Raw genomic sequence first — 12720 nt, 5'->3', positions numbered from 1 at the left:
TCCTTGACTATTTGTCAATCTCAAACTGCAATCCTGCCCCTTCAACTTAACATTTCTCAGGAGGGGCATAGACCGTCTTTTGGAAGAAGACTGAGCCAAAGTAGGAACTGAGCACTTCTTCCTTTTCTTTGTCATCTGTTATCATTTTGCCATCCTCATTGAGTAGCTGTTCATGATAATAAAGCATTTAAAAATATTCTAATGCCAAGAAAATTATTGTTTCTAAAACTATTGTTTCTTTAGAAACGGCACAAAATAATTTCACAGAATATGAAAAAAACATTCTTTATCGAATGCAAGTGATATCCAATGTTAATCATACTCAGAAAAGACTAATTAAAATCAGTGTACTAAAGTAACTTCTTTTCAGTGAGTCTACCCTGAGTATGACTTAACACTGGAGAAAGCAAAAAATCTGAATTTCACATATACGCTCATGGGGTCTGAACTGGCGGTGACCGACCAGGAGAGAGACCTTGGGGTTGTGGTGGACAGCACGATGAAAATGTCGACCCAGTGTGCGGCAGCTGTGAAAAAGGCAAATTCCATGCTAGCAATAATTAGGAAAGGTATTGAAAATAAAACAGCCGATATCATAATGCCGTTGTATAAATCTATGGTGCGGCCGCATTTGGAATACTGTGTACAGTTCTGGTCGCCTCATCTCAAAAAGGATATTATAGAGTTGGAAAAGGTTCAGAAGAGGGCAACCAGAATGATCCAGGGGATGGAGCGACTCCCTTACGAGGAAAGGTTGCAGCATTTGGGGCTTTTTAGTTTAGAGAAAAGGCGGGTCAGAGGAGACATGATAGAAGTGTATAAAATTATGCATGGCATGGAGAAAGTGGATAGAGAAAAGTTCTTCTCCCTCTCATAATACTAGAACTCGTGGACATTCAAAGAAGTTGAATGTTGGAAGATTCAGGACAGACAAAAGGAAGTACTTCTTTACTCAGCGCATAGTTAAACTATGGAATTTGCTCCCACAAGATGCAGTAATGGCCACCAGCTTGGACGGCTTTAAAAGAAGATTAGACAAATTGATGGAGGACAGGGCTATCAATGGCTACTAGCCATGATGGCTGTGCTCTGCCACCCTAGTCAGAGGCAGCATGCTTCTGAAAACCAGTTGCCGGAAGCCTCAGGAGGGGAGAGTGTTCTTGCACTCGGGTTCTGCTTGCGGGCTTCGCCCAGGCACCTGGTTGGCCACTGTGAGAACAGGATGCTGGACTAGATGGGCCACTGGCCTGATCCAGCAGGCTCTTCTTATGTTCTTAAATATTTTTGACTTGTGTTAAAATTAAACATTTATTTCCCCCCCCCCCTATTTCTAGATCACCCAGCCTCCCACTGGAGATTCTTTATAAAAAAAATTAAATAAGAACAGTAATATAATGCTATTATTAGGAACAATTCAAAACAATTACAGAGAAATGAGGTGGCTTCATGCTTGATAAAAAGGGGGGGCGGTATGTTGCAGGTAGAGGGCGTAGTGGAAGTGCCATTGCAATATGTTACAGTCTAAAGAGGGTGATTTAGAAAGTTCTTTACAAACTAGTTAAGTCAGATTGTACCCAGTGCAAAAGATCACAGGTTGCACCAAGACATACTCACCATAGAAAATAAATGGCTAGTCTTCCATTGAAAATAAAAGCCAGAAGTTATCTGAGTCTGTTAAGGTTCTGCTAATTTCAAAACAAGTTGACTTAACAGCCATGAGAAACACCCATGAGAGCTAAATTTGGAATATTATTCATAGTTCTGGACCATTAATGGTAACAAGTCTTGGCTTGGCCTGCTGTAATCTGCATGTGAATTTGCCTGATTAAAACTGTTTGTGCTAGAAATATACACCCAGGAATGGTTAAGAGGCAGAATGTATTTCACAGGCTGATATCGGGCCAGTTATTGCAGCAGGGGCTGATCTAAGGAAGGAGCAACACAGAAAAATCAAGCTTGAAATATTTTATTATATCAACCCCCTTTTAAATTTACATGATTAATGTATGTCAAATGTGACTCAGCCAACTGATGCACAGCTCTCTCCACCTGACATGTTAGGAATTAAGTCAACAAACAAACTGATTCTTAGGGTTTTCAGACTTTTGCCCATGTTCTGCCTGCACAGAGCAGGGCCTGCCCCATCCTAATTTATGGGCCTAAGAAGGCTACTAGAGAAATTATGCATCTAGATCACAGGTTCCTAAACTGTGGTCCATGGACTATCGGTGGTCCATGAGCTTCATTCAGGTGGTGTGCTGCAGCATGTCTGCAAAAATACAATTAAAAATCATACAGCACTCCTATTTATTACTTACATTAATGCTAGTGGCGGCTCACTTTGTCCACCAGCCATGCACTTTTCCTTCTGAACTGATTCATTAGTAGCTGCCAGCTCTTCCAGGGTATACCGACCTCTATTTTGCAGCTTTTGCCTTTTTCATTACACTCTCCTGTTGCACTTTGATGTAAATTTTATATTAAGATTCACTGTATTCTGCTGCATTGTTTTTGTTCTAGTTTAAAAAATTAATAAAAACTGTTTAAAACAAAAACAAAAAAAAAACCCCAAACATTGCCTAGCACAGTGCAATTACAATTGCTACAACAGGCAAAAAAATTGTCCTCCAAAACCCTCAGCAATTATCAAGTGGTCTGTGGGAAGATACATTTGGGGACCACTGATCTACATCATGCCTAGAACCCACCAACTGGCTTCAGTGAAATTAAACTGATTTAAGGCAGCTTGACTGCATTATTGTTGACAGCCAGCCAACAGCCATACACAGGACTGACATTTATTTATTTATTTATTTAAAATATTTCCATCCCACCCTTCTACCCTATAATAGGGCACTCAGGGCGGCTTACAAAAATAAAATCAAACATGTACATAATAAAATTGTAAACAATAAAATCACAAAAACATTAAAATAAATTAAAATACAATATATATATATATATATATATATATATATACACACACACACACACACACACACACATATATATATATATATAGGGAGCGGTACTAAAGGGGACTACAAGAGTAAAATTTAACGTAGAAGGCATAAAATCAGTGTCAGGTTCTACCTTCAGTCCCTCCCAAAGGCTCTCCGGAACAAGATCGTTTTCACAAGTCTCCGGAAGACCATCAGGGAAGGAGCAGAGCGGACTTCTTGGGGCAGGGTGTTCCAAAGCTTGGGGGCCACAGCTGAAAAAGCTCTCTCCCACATGCCTGTCAGTCTAACATGGAGAAGTGGCTCACCAATATGAACGATTGGTACACATGTGTCTGTACATGTCTGGATATCCCATACCATTGATTACCCAATCTTTGAGCCTGGTTTCACACATGCACAAACATCTCTTAATTTCTAAACTCCAGTTTTGATATCACTTGATTATTGGCAGTAATGTGAAACACTAGTACACACGAAAAGGTATGCAGATTACCTTTCTGTCAGTCCTGAACACCTGCAGTTTGTTCACTCACACAGAGAGAATAAGGAGCAGGGCATGCAAGAGTGATGATGATGTAGCTCCAAGCAAAGTTAAATGCCAGTGCTGCTCTTTTCAGAAACTAAACTGTGTTTGTACCGCTGTCAGATTGTTCCAGGTCATCTGCTGACAAAGTTAAAAACTGCTCTCTGATTCCACTGGGTGTCCTTTGCTACAAGATCCCTCCTGTGAGCCCTGAAATTGGTGTGCACCCCACACTGCAATTTGTATCACATTCCATAATTGCCCATGTTTACTGGGTTTTCTGCCTGTCTCTGTAGCACTGGGATTTCCCTCCCTGCTTTGTAGAAGTGGTACTTCCAAACAAAGCCTTTTTGCAACATGGAAAATGTTAGGGAAGACTGGAGGAGATAAATAGTCGAGTGTTATGTTCGGTATTATAAAAATACACACACAGAAATAGGAATTAATTTGGTTGGTCCTATTTCTTAGCAGAGTTGTAAAAATACAAGCAGCGGAATGAGAATGTAAACCAGCCCACCTTTCTCTATATAAATAACAACAGACACAATCCTTTAGGTAAAAGAAAAGAACGTTTACTTACAACCTCATATGTTTAGAAGAACATAGGCTTTAGGTTAGAAGAAAGAAAATATAGGTCTCAGTCCATCTTGGTGTTGGTAATGGATGCTCTTAGAGAGAGCATAATGCCATGCAGCCTATCTCAAAGGTAGGAAGATCAGCAGAAGAATGGGGGATATTCAAAAATCCTCCAGGACAAAGGAGAAGGAAGTCAGGTAACTAAACCCCACCCATTAGGAAGTTACATTATGGTAAACAGGTACATGGGATATTTCCCAAACATCCCTTAAAGTGACCATGCAATTTTTGTTTACTCTAACATGTTAGGCACCAAATACATTAAAACGCTATCAATAAAGCTTGGGCTAGTGTGAGGCTATGGAGAGTATGGGCTCATTCACATGGGAGCTGAACTTCACAGTAAAGACGCAGCTTTTGCCATCACAATAGATTTGCAAGGTTCACACTTCCTACCTTCAAATCCACTGTTTTCCTTTCACACAAGTAGGCATTCCTCTGGAAAGGTTTAGTATCGCTTTTTCCTTGTGGCCCCGCCCCTAATTTTACATGCTTACTCCCTCTGGAGTACTAATATTGCTAATGGAGAAAGGGGAGGGTTTTTTGGTCTGTTTCATTGTTACTTGTCAATTGCATGCCTCTCTGGCCTGGGGTGCAATTGACACCAAACTGAAACTGAATAGAGGGAGGAGTGAGTGAAAGGCAGATTTTGCAGGTGGTGATGGGCCATAAGAGAGCCTGCCCACTAAAACAACATCGAGGCAAAGCGTCTACACAGAGCAGCGCAGCAAACCAGGGTTTTCCCTTCCTTTTCGCATTAAAATTGGATTGGTTTGATATGGGAAAACTGTGTGATAGCTGCTGATTGCCTGCAATGTCATGTGAACAATGCAAATTAAATGGGGATGCAAGTAGCACCAATCTCACAGTAAGTTGCCGTGTGAACCAGCCGTAAGAGAGAAGAGAAGGCAAAAATGAGATAGACAATGAGGAGCAGACAGAACAAAAGAGAATACAGGGCAGGGCAAAAGAAAAAGCCGAAAAGGTAGGTAGGTAGGTGTGTATACACACATACAGTAGGGCCCAGCTTTTCAGCAGCCCGGTTTTCAGCGTTCCGCTAATACAGCGGTTTTCAATTAGAGTAAGGCCCCACTCATGCCGCGCTTGTTCCGCCTTTATGGCATTTTTCGAGCGTAGGGCACCATTTTATTGATGGAGGTCCACTTTTTGGCGGGTTTTGCTTTTAGGCGGGGGTCTGGAACGTAACCCACCGTATGAGTGGGGCCCTACTGTAGTGCTTTTTTGGTAAAAAAAAAAAAAAAGAGGTGCCATTATTCATACCTCAATAATGGGTAGCCCAAAAAGAAGCGGAGCCCATTTCAGTGTGTACAATCACAAAAAGGCACTGTGCGTGTGTACGCGCACGTTTGGGATGCATTAGAAACTTGATTCAGTTCACATTTCACACCAAATCTATCAAATTTGCACTTTCCAAAACCCAGGCATCTTTCAAAATTCTCACTTATTCTAATTTTGCAAAGCAGTTCACCACGCGTTGTTTACAAAAATTCATATGTTAGGGGAAATTGCTCATAAAATGAATAGATGAGTGAAAATAACATACAAAAATTCATTATATGAAGAGAAACTGCTTAGAAAAAGGTGTACATTAATCAAAACTGCCTGCAAAAATGCATTTTTGAGAGAAATCTGTGTTAAAATGCTAGAATATTTTCATGAGGATTTTTTTTAAAAAATGCAAATTGCTGCAGAAATGTGGAAAACTGAATTTAAGATTGGTGAAATGAGAAATTGAGAGAACTGAAATTCTGTGTGTGTGTGTGTGTGTGTGTGTGTGTGTGTGTGTGTGTGTGAGTGAGAGAGAGAGAGAGAGAGAGAGAGAGAGTAAACAAGTTGGGGTGATCCAGAGGCTTAGGAGATTTAGAGGCAAATTTTGCGGTTGCTATGAATTTCCAGGGTCACATGTACACCAAGCATTTAGAGCACTCTTATACCACTTTGATTATCATGGCTTCCCCAAAGAATCCTGGAAACTGTAGTTTGTTAAGGGTGCTGAGAGTTGTTAGAAGACCCCCTCCTGAGCTTCAATTCCAAGCACCCTTAACAAAGAACAGTTCTCAGGATTCTTTGGGAGAAGCCATGACTATTAAAGTAGTATGAGAGCACTTTAAATGTATGGTGTGGATGTGACTGGTGATGTCTTTGAACAAGTCACTCACTCCCAGGCTCACCTTCCCAACTGCAGAATACGAAGTATAGAGGCTGACTTCATAGGGCTATTTCCTTGCTTGTTTCCATACAGCCCTATGAGATCAGCAACCATACTTCCTATTTTGCAGTTGGGGAACTAGTGGGGGAGCTAGGCCAGGAGTGAATGACTTCAGATTGTGGTTATTGGCACTGGTATGATAGCTGCCCTGGATTTTATTTTATTTTATCAAGAGCAGTGTATAAATGGATGGATGAATGAATGAATATACAATTATGTATGATGGAATTCATCACTATGGAAAGGGACAAAAATCTTTTGCCAAATGCAATCATGATTCTCCCCACATGGCTACTTCTTTGGAGGCTAGGAAAGGATTTATTGTTTGTGAAATCTGCTGATTCATATTGCACATTTTTAGGACATTTGGACCTACTTCTCACTGAGACAGTGAATCTGTGCCTGGGCTGTGCTACTTCATTCTAAAGATGGGAATTCACATAACTGAAAATTCTTCCATAAACACAACCCCAAACCCTTCCTCTATGTAGAAAATTATCATGGAAGAGGGTTCTATCCCAGCCTTCCCTAGAACTTGAATTTCAGAGAGGTAAAGGAGGCTTGCCTCCTCCCCTTACGTATTGGGATGGTACAGCTCTCTTACTGTTTCTAGAAAGCTAAAAGGGGCATTATTTGGCGAAACTTGGAGGGAGCCGGGAGTTGCGAGCTTGTGAATTTCATCAAGTCCTCCCCCCAACACACACACACACAAACACCTTCCCCATAATTAAAACACTGGCCTTCTTCCTAATGTGCAAGTTTTCTATGTGCAGAGAATTATTATATATGAAGAAACATCCAAGCAATGACCTTCTCCCTAGTGTGCTAGTTTTCTACAGGCAGGGACTTCATTGTACAAAAATAACTATCAGGTGGATCCATAGTTGGCTGCAGAATCATACTCAAAAAGTGCTTATCAATGGTTCCTTCTCAAACTGGGGGAGATAATGAGTGGGGTACCGCAGGGCTCGGTCCTGGGTCCAGTGCTCTTCAACATTTTTATCAATGACTTGGATGAGGAGGTGCAGGGAATGCTTATCAAATTTGCAGATGATACAAAATTGGGAGGACTAGCTAATGCCTTGGAAGATGAAACAAAATTTAAAGGGATCTTGATAGGCTGGAGCATTAGGTTGAAAACAACAGAATGAAATTTAACAGCGATAAGTGCAAAGTTCTACACCTAGAAAAAGAAACCAAATGTACAGTTATAAGAGATACTTAGCTCAGCAATACTACATGCGAGAAAGATCTTGGGATTGTTATAGATCGCAAGCTGGATATGAGCCAACAGGGTGATGTGGCTGCAAAAAAGGTAAATGCTATTTTAGGCAGCATTAACAGAACTATAGTTTTCAAATCACGTGAAGTATTGGTTCCCCTCTATCAGGCACTGGTTAGGCCTCATCTGGGATATTACGTCCAGTTCTGGATACCACACTTTAAGAAGGATGCAGACAAACTGGAACGAGTTCAGAGGAGGGCTATGAGGATGATCTGGGGACTAGAAACAAAGCCTTATGAGGAGAGACTGAAAGAACTGGGCATGTTTAGCCTTGAGAAGGGAAGACTAAGGGGAGGTTTGATAGCACTGTTCAAGTACTTGAAACGTTGTCACACAGAGGAGGACCAGGATCTCTTCTCGATCGTCCCACAGTGCAGGACACGGAATAATGGGCTCAAGTTACAGGAAGCCAGATTTCAAGTGAACATCAGCAAAAGCTTTCTAACTGCTAGAGCAGTACAGCAATGGAACCAATTACCTGGGGAGGTGGTGGGCTCTCCAACACTGGAGGACTTCAAGAGGCAGATCGACAGCCACCTATTGGGTATGCTCTAATTTGGATTCCTGCATTAAGCAGGGGGCTGGATTTGATGGCTTTATAGGCCCCTCCCACCTCTGCAATTCTGTGATTCTATGAAAGTGCCTGTAGGTATAAGCTTGAATCCTAACTTTCCTTCTGTGTACAGTTCACATTAATGGAAAGATTCTTTATCTCCTCCCCCTTCCATCTGCAGCCTCCTGACCCTCTCCCAAGTTTGCTGCTGAGGGTGGGGAGCCCCTGGCAATGGTGTGGGATGTGGAGGGGCTGCAGATGGAGAGAGGTGTTAGCAGAGATCACATCTCTGTTATGTGAACCAATGAGCAACTTAGGCTCCAAGCCATATCTTGTGAGATCAGACATGGCACTTAATATTTTGCAGAAGGAAAACAGAGGCTGAGAGAGTGGATGACTTTTCCGAAACTACCAAAGAAGACCACAGAATCTGAGGAATTTGCACCCAGATCTCCTAGGACTGTATCCAATAACATGTTCTCTTGACCAGCCTTTCCTGACCTTTGGGTCCTCAGATGTTGTTAGACTACAGTTCCCATAATTCCTGACCATTGGCCATGCTGGTAGGGGCTGATGGGAGTTGTAGTCCAGCAATATCTGGGGATCTGAAGGTTGGGAAAGGCTGCTCTGGACCATACTGACTGGGTACAAAGGACTACTTTGACAAGGAGAAATCATACTAAAGTATCCATATCTAGGGCTTCACAAAAATCCTCCAGAACCCTACAAATATTCCTGTTGAGAAGCAATTTAGAAATCTCCACACATGTCTAAATCTGAATTACCGGTGCAGGAAGGGCTGCATCCTGCTGCAATTTAAAACATCCCCTAAGTCTGTCGCCTCTTTTTTATTATTAGATCAATGCTTGCTTCTTCTTTTTTGCCCATAAAGCAACCCAATTTAAACTACCTCAGTCTTCAATAGGAATTTTCCCCAACTGCAGATATATATATATCTATATCTTTGTTATGTTTCATTGCCCCCCTTCTTTTGAACATTGGTTCTTAGAAAGCTCTGTGTGAATTTTTTAGAAGATGGTTTTTAAACAGCGGTGAAGGTAGATGCATATATTGAACTCAAAGGACCTTATTTTAAAAGACATTTGCCAAATACCAGACCTCTGGTTGGTGATGCCCATTCAAGGATACAGAATCCATCAGCCACATTATTAGTTTTACATCTGAACTTTTTTTTAAAAAATGTAGCAGGTAGACTTGAAACTTACAGGGTCATTTGCCCAGCATGCAATGGAATGTCCTGAGTTATAGATTCTAATTAGCTCGACCATCTTCAATAGGCCTGTACCACCAACGCTGTCTTACCGATCTCAACTTGGCTTTATCTGCTTCTTCTTTGTTACAGCTGCAACCTGATCTTATCGTTCCTTTGATAAGAAATATTTCAATTACCCCAGGGAGAGGCTTTCAGCTTTATGAAGCATTGAAGTCTTCCCCATTTGTTCTTCTGTGGAAGAGCACTTCAAAAGAAGAGTTTCAGAGGAAGTAATCTGATAAAATTAGGATAAAGTCTTGTGGACTTTCACTGCTGATTCCACCACCACCCTGTAATCTGAGCTGAAGAATCTGCCAACTCAGTCTCCGCATTCCTTTAACTCTGTAAAAGATATGGACCTCAACACTTGGAGGTTTTTGTTTTAATGAAAACAAGCCTTGGGAAGCTGACATTTTGAACAGAGGAGTGGCATGGAAGTACTTAGCCCTATCAGCCATTTTCTTTCTCAGAATCCCACAAACTCCCTGCAACAGACAGACATATGACTACCCTTCTGAGTGTGGGGGGGGGAAGCTGGTGAGGAAAGGGTTAAAGTCTTCTTCCTATGCTTGTTCCACTCAAAAGCACAGGTTTCTGAAGCTGCTTTTCATTTTTGAAAAAAAATGGGGTAGGAAAGCTGCCTTACACACCATGGGTCAGACTATTTGTTCATCTTTACTCTGACAGGCAATGCCTCTCTAGGTTTCCAGGCAGGGGTCTTGCCTGTGATCTGATCCTTTTTAACTGTCAGTACCATGAATTGAACCTGTGGCTTTCTGCACACAAAGCATCTGTCCTACCACAAAGCTATGGTCCCTCCCCAAAGACTTCAGCATCTAATGCATTGTTTGCTTCTTCTCCACTTACAGTGCTTTTCTCTGCTCAGACTCTGGTGTAGAGCAATGGATGAGCATATGAGCTAGTAGCAAGTCCTTCATTCAAAGCTCACCTCATCTGCAAACTCATGCATGAGCTCAGGATAATTACAAACTCATAGTGGCCTTAGGGAAGTGCAATGAAATCAGAATTATTTAGATGTTTAAAAGTGTTTTGAAATTGTGTTCTGGTAAGAAAGTGTTAATAGAATGGGGTGTGTGCGTGTGTGTGCGTGCGCATTCGCATGTGCCTTCAAATCAATTTCAACTTATGGTGACCCTATGAATCAGTGACTTCCAACAGCATCTGGTATAAACCACCCTGTTCAGATCTTGTAAATTTAGGTCTGTGGCTTCCTTTATGGAATCAATCCATGTCTTGTTTGGCCTTCCCCTTTTTCTACTCCTTTCTGTTTTTTCCAGCATTATTGTCTTTTCTAGTGAATCATGTCTTCTCATAATGTGTCCAAAGTATGATAACCTCAGTTTCATCATTTTAGCTTCTAGTTCTGGTTTAATTTGTTTTAACACCCAATTATTTGTCTTTTTTTGCAGTCCATGGTACCCACAAAACTCTCCTCCAACACCACATTTCAAATGAGTTGATTTTTCTCTTATCTGCTTTTTTCAATGTCCAACTTTCACATAGATACCGGGAATACCATGGTCTGAATGATCCTGACTTTAGTGTTCGGTGATACATCTTTGCATTTGAGGACCTTTTCTAGTTCTCTCACAGCTGCCCTCCCCAGTCCTAGCCTTCTTCTGATTTCTTGACTATTGTCTCCATTTTGGTTAATGACTATGCCAAGGTATTGATAATCCTTATTAGGTTCAAATGTGGTATGACTGACAAGTGGGAGGGGGTGTGTGAGTGAGAATTCTAAGAGACGTTTTGAAGAGAAAAGCAATTGGGATTTGACAGAGTTAGATAGGATTAGGGATCAAGAAGTGAACATCTAGTTAGAAGGGCTGTGGATTTGGGGGAGGGTTTCACCGAGATTAGTGGGGTAGGATAGGTAGGTAGGATAGGGACAATAACATTCATTTATTATCACATTTAACATCTTGTATATAATAAAGCTTATTTGTCTGATTCAAAATCCCACATGTCAGCTTGGTCTACTACCCTATTAAGGTCCTATTCTGTACCTCTACCTATACCAAGTTTACAGACAGATTACACCAGTGGTCACCTTTTGAGGAAAAGGTGGTGGGTCTGAAGCTTGTAGGTCAGAGGGCATCTGACAAAAGATGAGGCAAACCTCTTGGGGATCTCCTGATCCAGGCGTTTGGGAATCAGGAGGCAGTAACCCCAAAGACACAGGAATGTCACAGGAAGCCACTATGCTCTTGGCCCCAGTCCTACTTCTCCATTAAGGGTATGATAATAATACTGGCCTGCTATATAGGGCTGTTGGTTATTTATTTATCATTTCTTACCAGGGTTACTGAAATAATGTATGTAGGCACTTGAACACCAGCTGTTCTTGAGCAGGTAGTGCTGTTATGAGGAAATGTATGACAAGATTTCAACAGACTTGCTAGCATTTGGGGGAAAACATTTATGAAAAACTGTTTGGAGGGCTTAAGCAGTACCAGAGGCAGATGGGCAGCCCCCCCTTCCTCATTGGTGATCTCCTGGGGTTATTTCAAAGGAAGGCACTTGTCACATACTCACATTGCTTTCCTTCATTATTAATCCATTGTCATAAGAACATAAGAAGAGCCTGCTGGATCAGGCCAGTGGCCCATCTAGTCCAGCATCCTGTTCTCACAGTGGCCAACCAGGTGCCTGGGGGAAGCCCGCAAGCAGGACCCGAGTGCAAGAACACTCTTCCCTCCTGAGGCTTCCGGCAACTGGTTTTCAGAAGCATGCTGCCTCTCACTAGGGTGGCAGAGCACAGCCATCACGGCTAGTAGCCATTGATAGCCCTGTCCTCCATCAATTTGTCTAATCTTCTTTTAAAGCCATCCAAGCTGGTGGCCATTACTGCATCTTGTGCGAGCAAATTCCATAGTTTAACTATGCGCTGAGTAAAGAAGTACTTCCTTTTGTCTGTCCTGAATCTTCCAACATTCAGCTTCTTTGAATGTCCACGAGTTCTAGTATTATGAGAGAGGGAGAAGAACTTTACTCTATCCACTTCCTCCATGCCATGCATAATTTTATACACTTCTATCATGTCTCCTCTGACCCGCCTTTTCTCTAAACTAAAAAGCCCCAAATGCTGCAACCTTTCCTCGTAAGGGAGTCGCTCCATCCCCTGGATCATTCTGGTTGCCCTCTTCTGAACCTTTTCCAACTCTATAATATCCTTTTTGAGATGAGGCGACCAGAACTGTACACAGTATTTCAAATGCGGCCGCACCATAGATTTA

The sequence above is a fragment of the Rhineura floridana genome, chromosome 7 (assembly GCF_030035675.1).
Source record: "Rhineura floridana isolate rRhiFlo1 chromosome 7, rRhiFlo1.hap2, whole genome shotgun sequence".
Lineage (NCBI taxonomy): Eukaryota > Metazoa > Chordata > Lepidosauria > Squamata > Rhineuridae > Rhineura > Rhineura floridana.
This window is presented reverse-complemented; position numbering follows the sequence as displayed.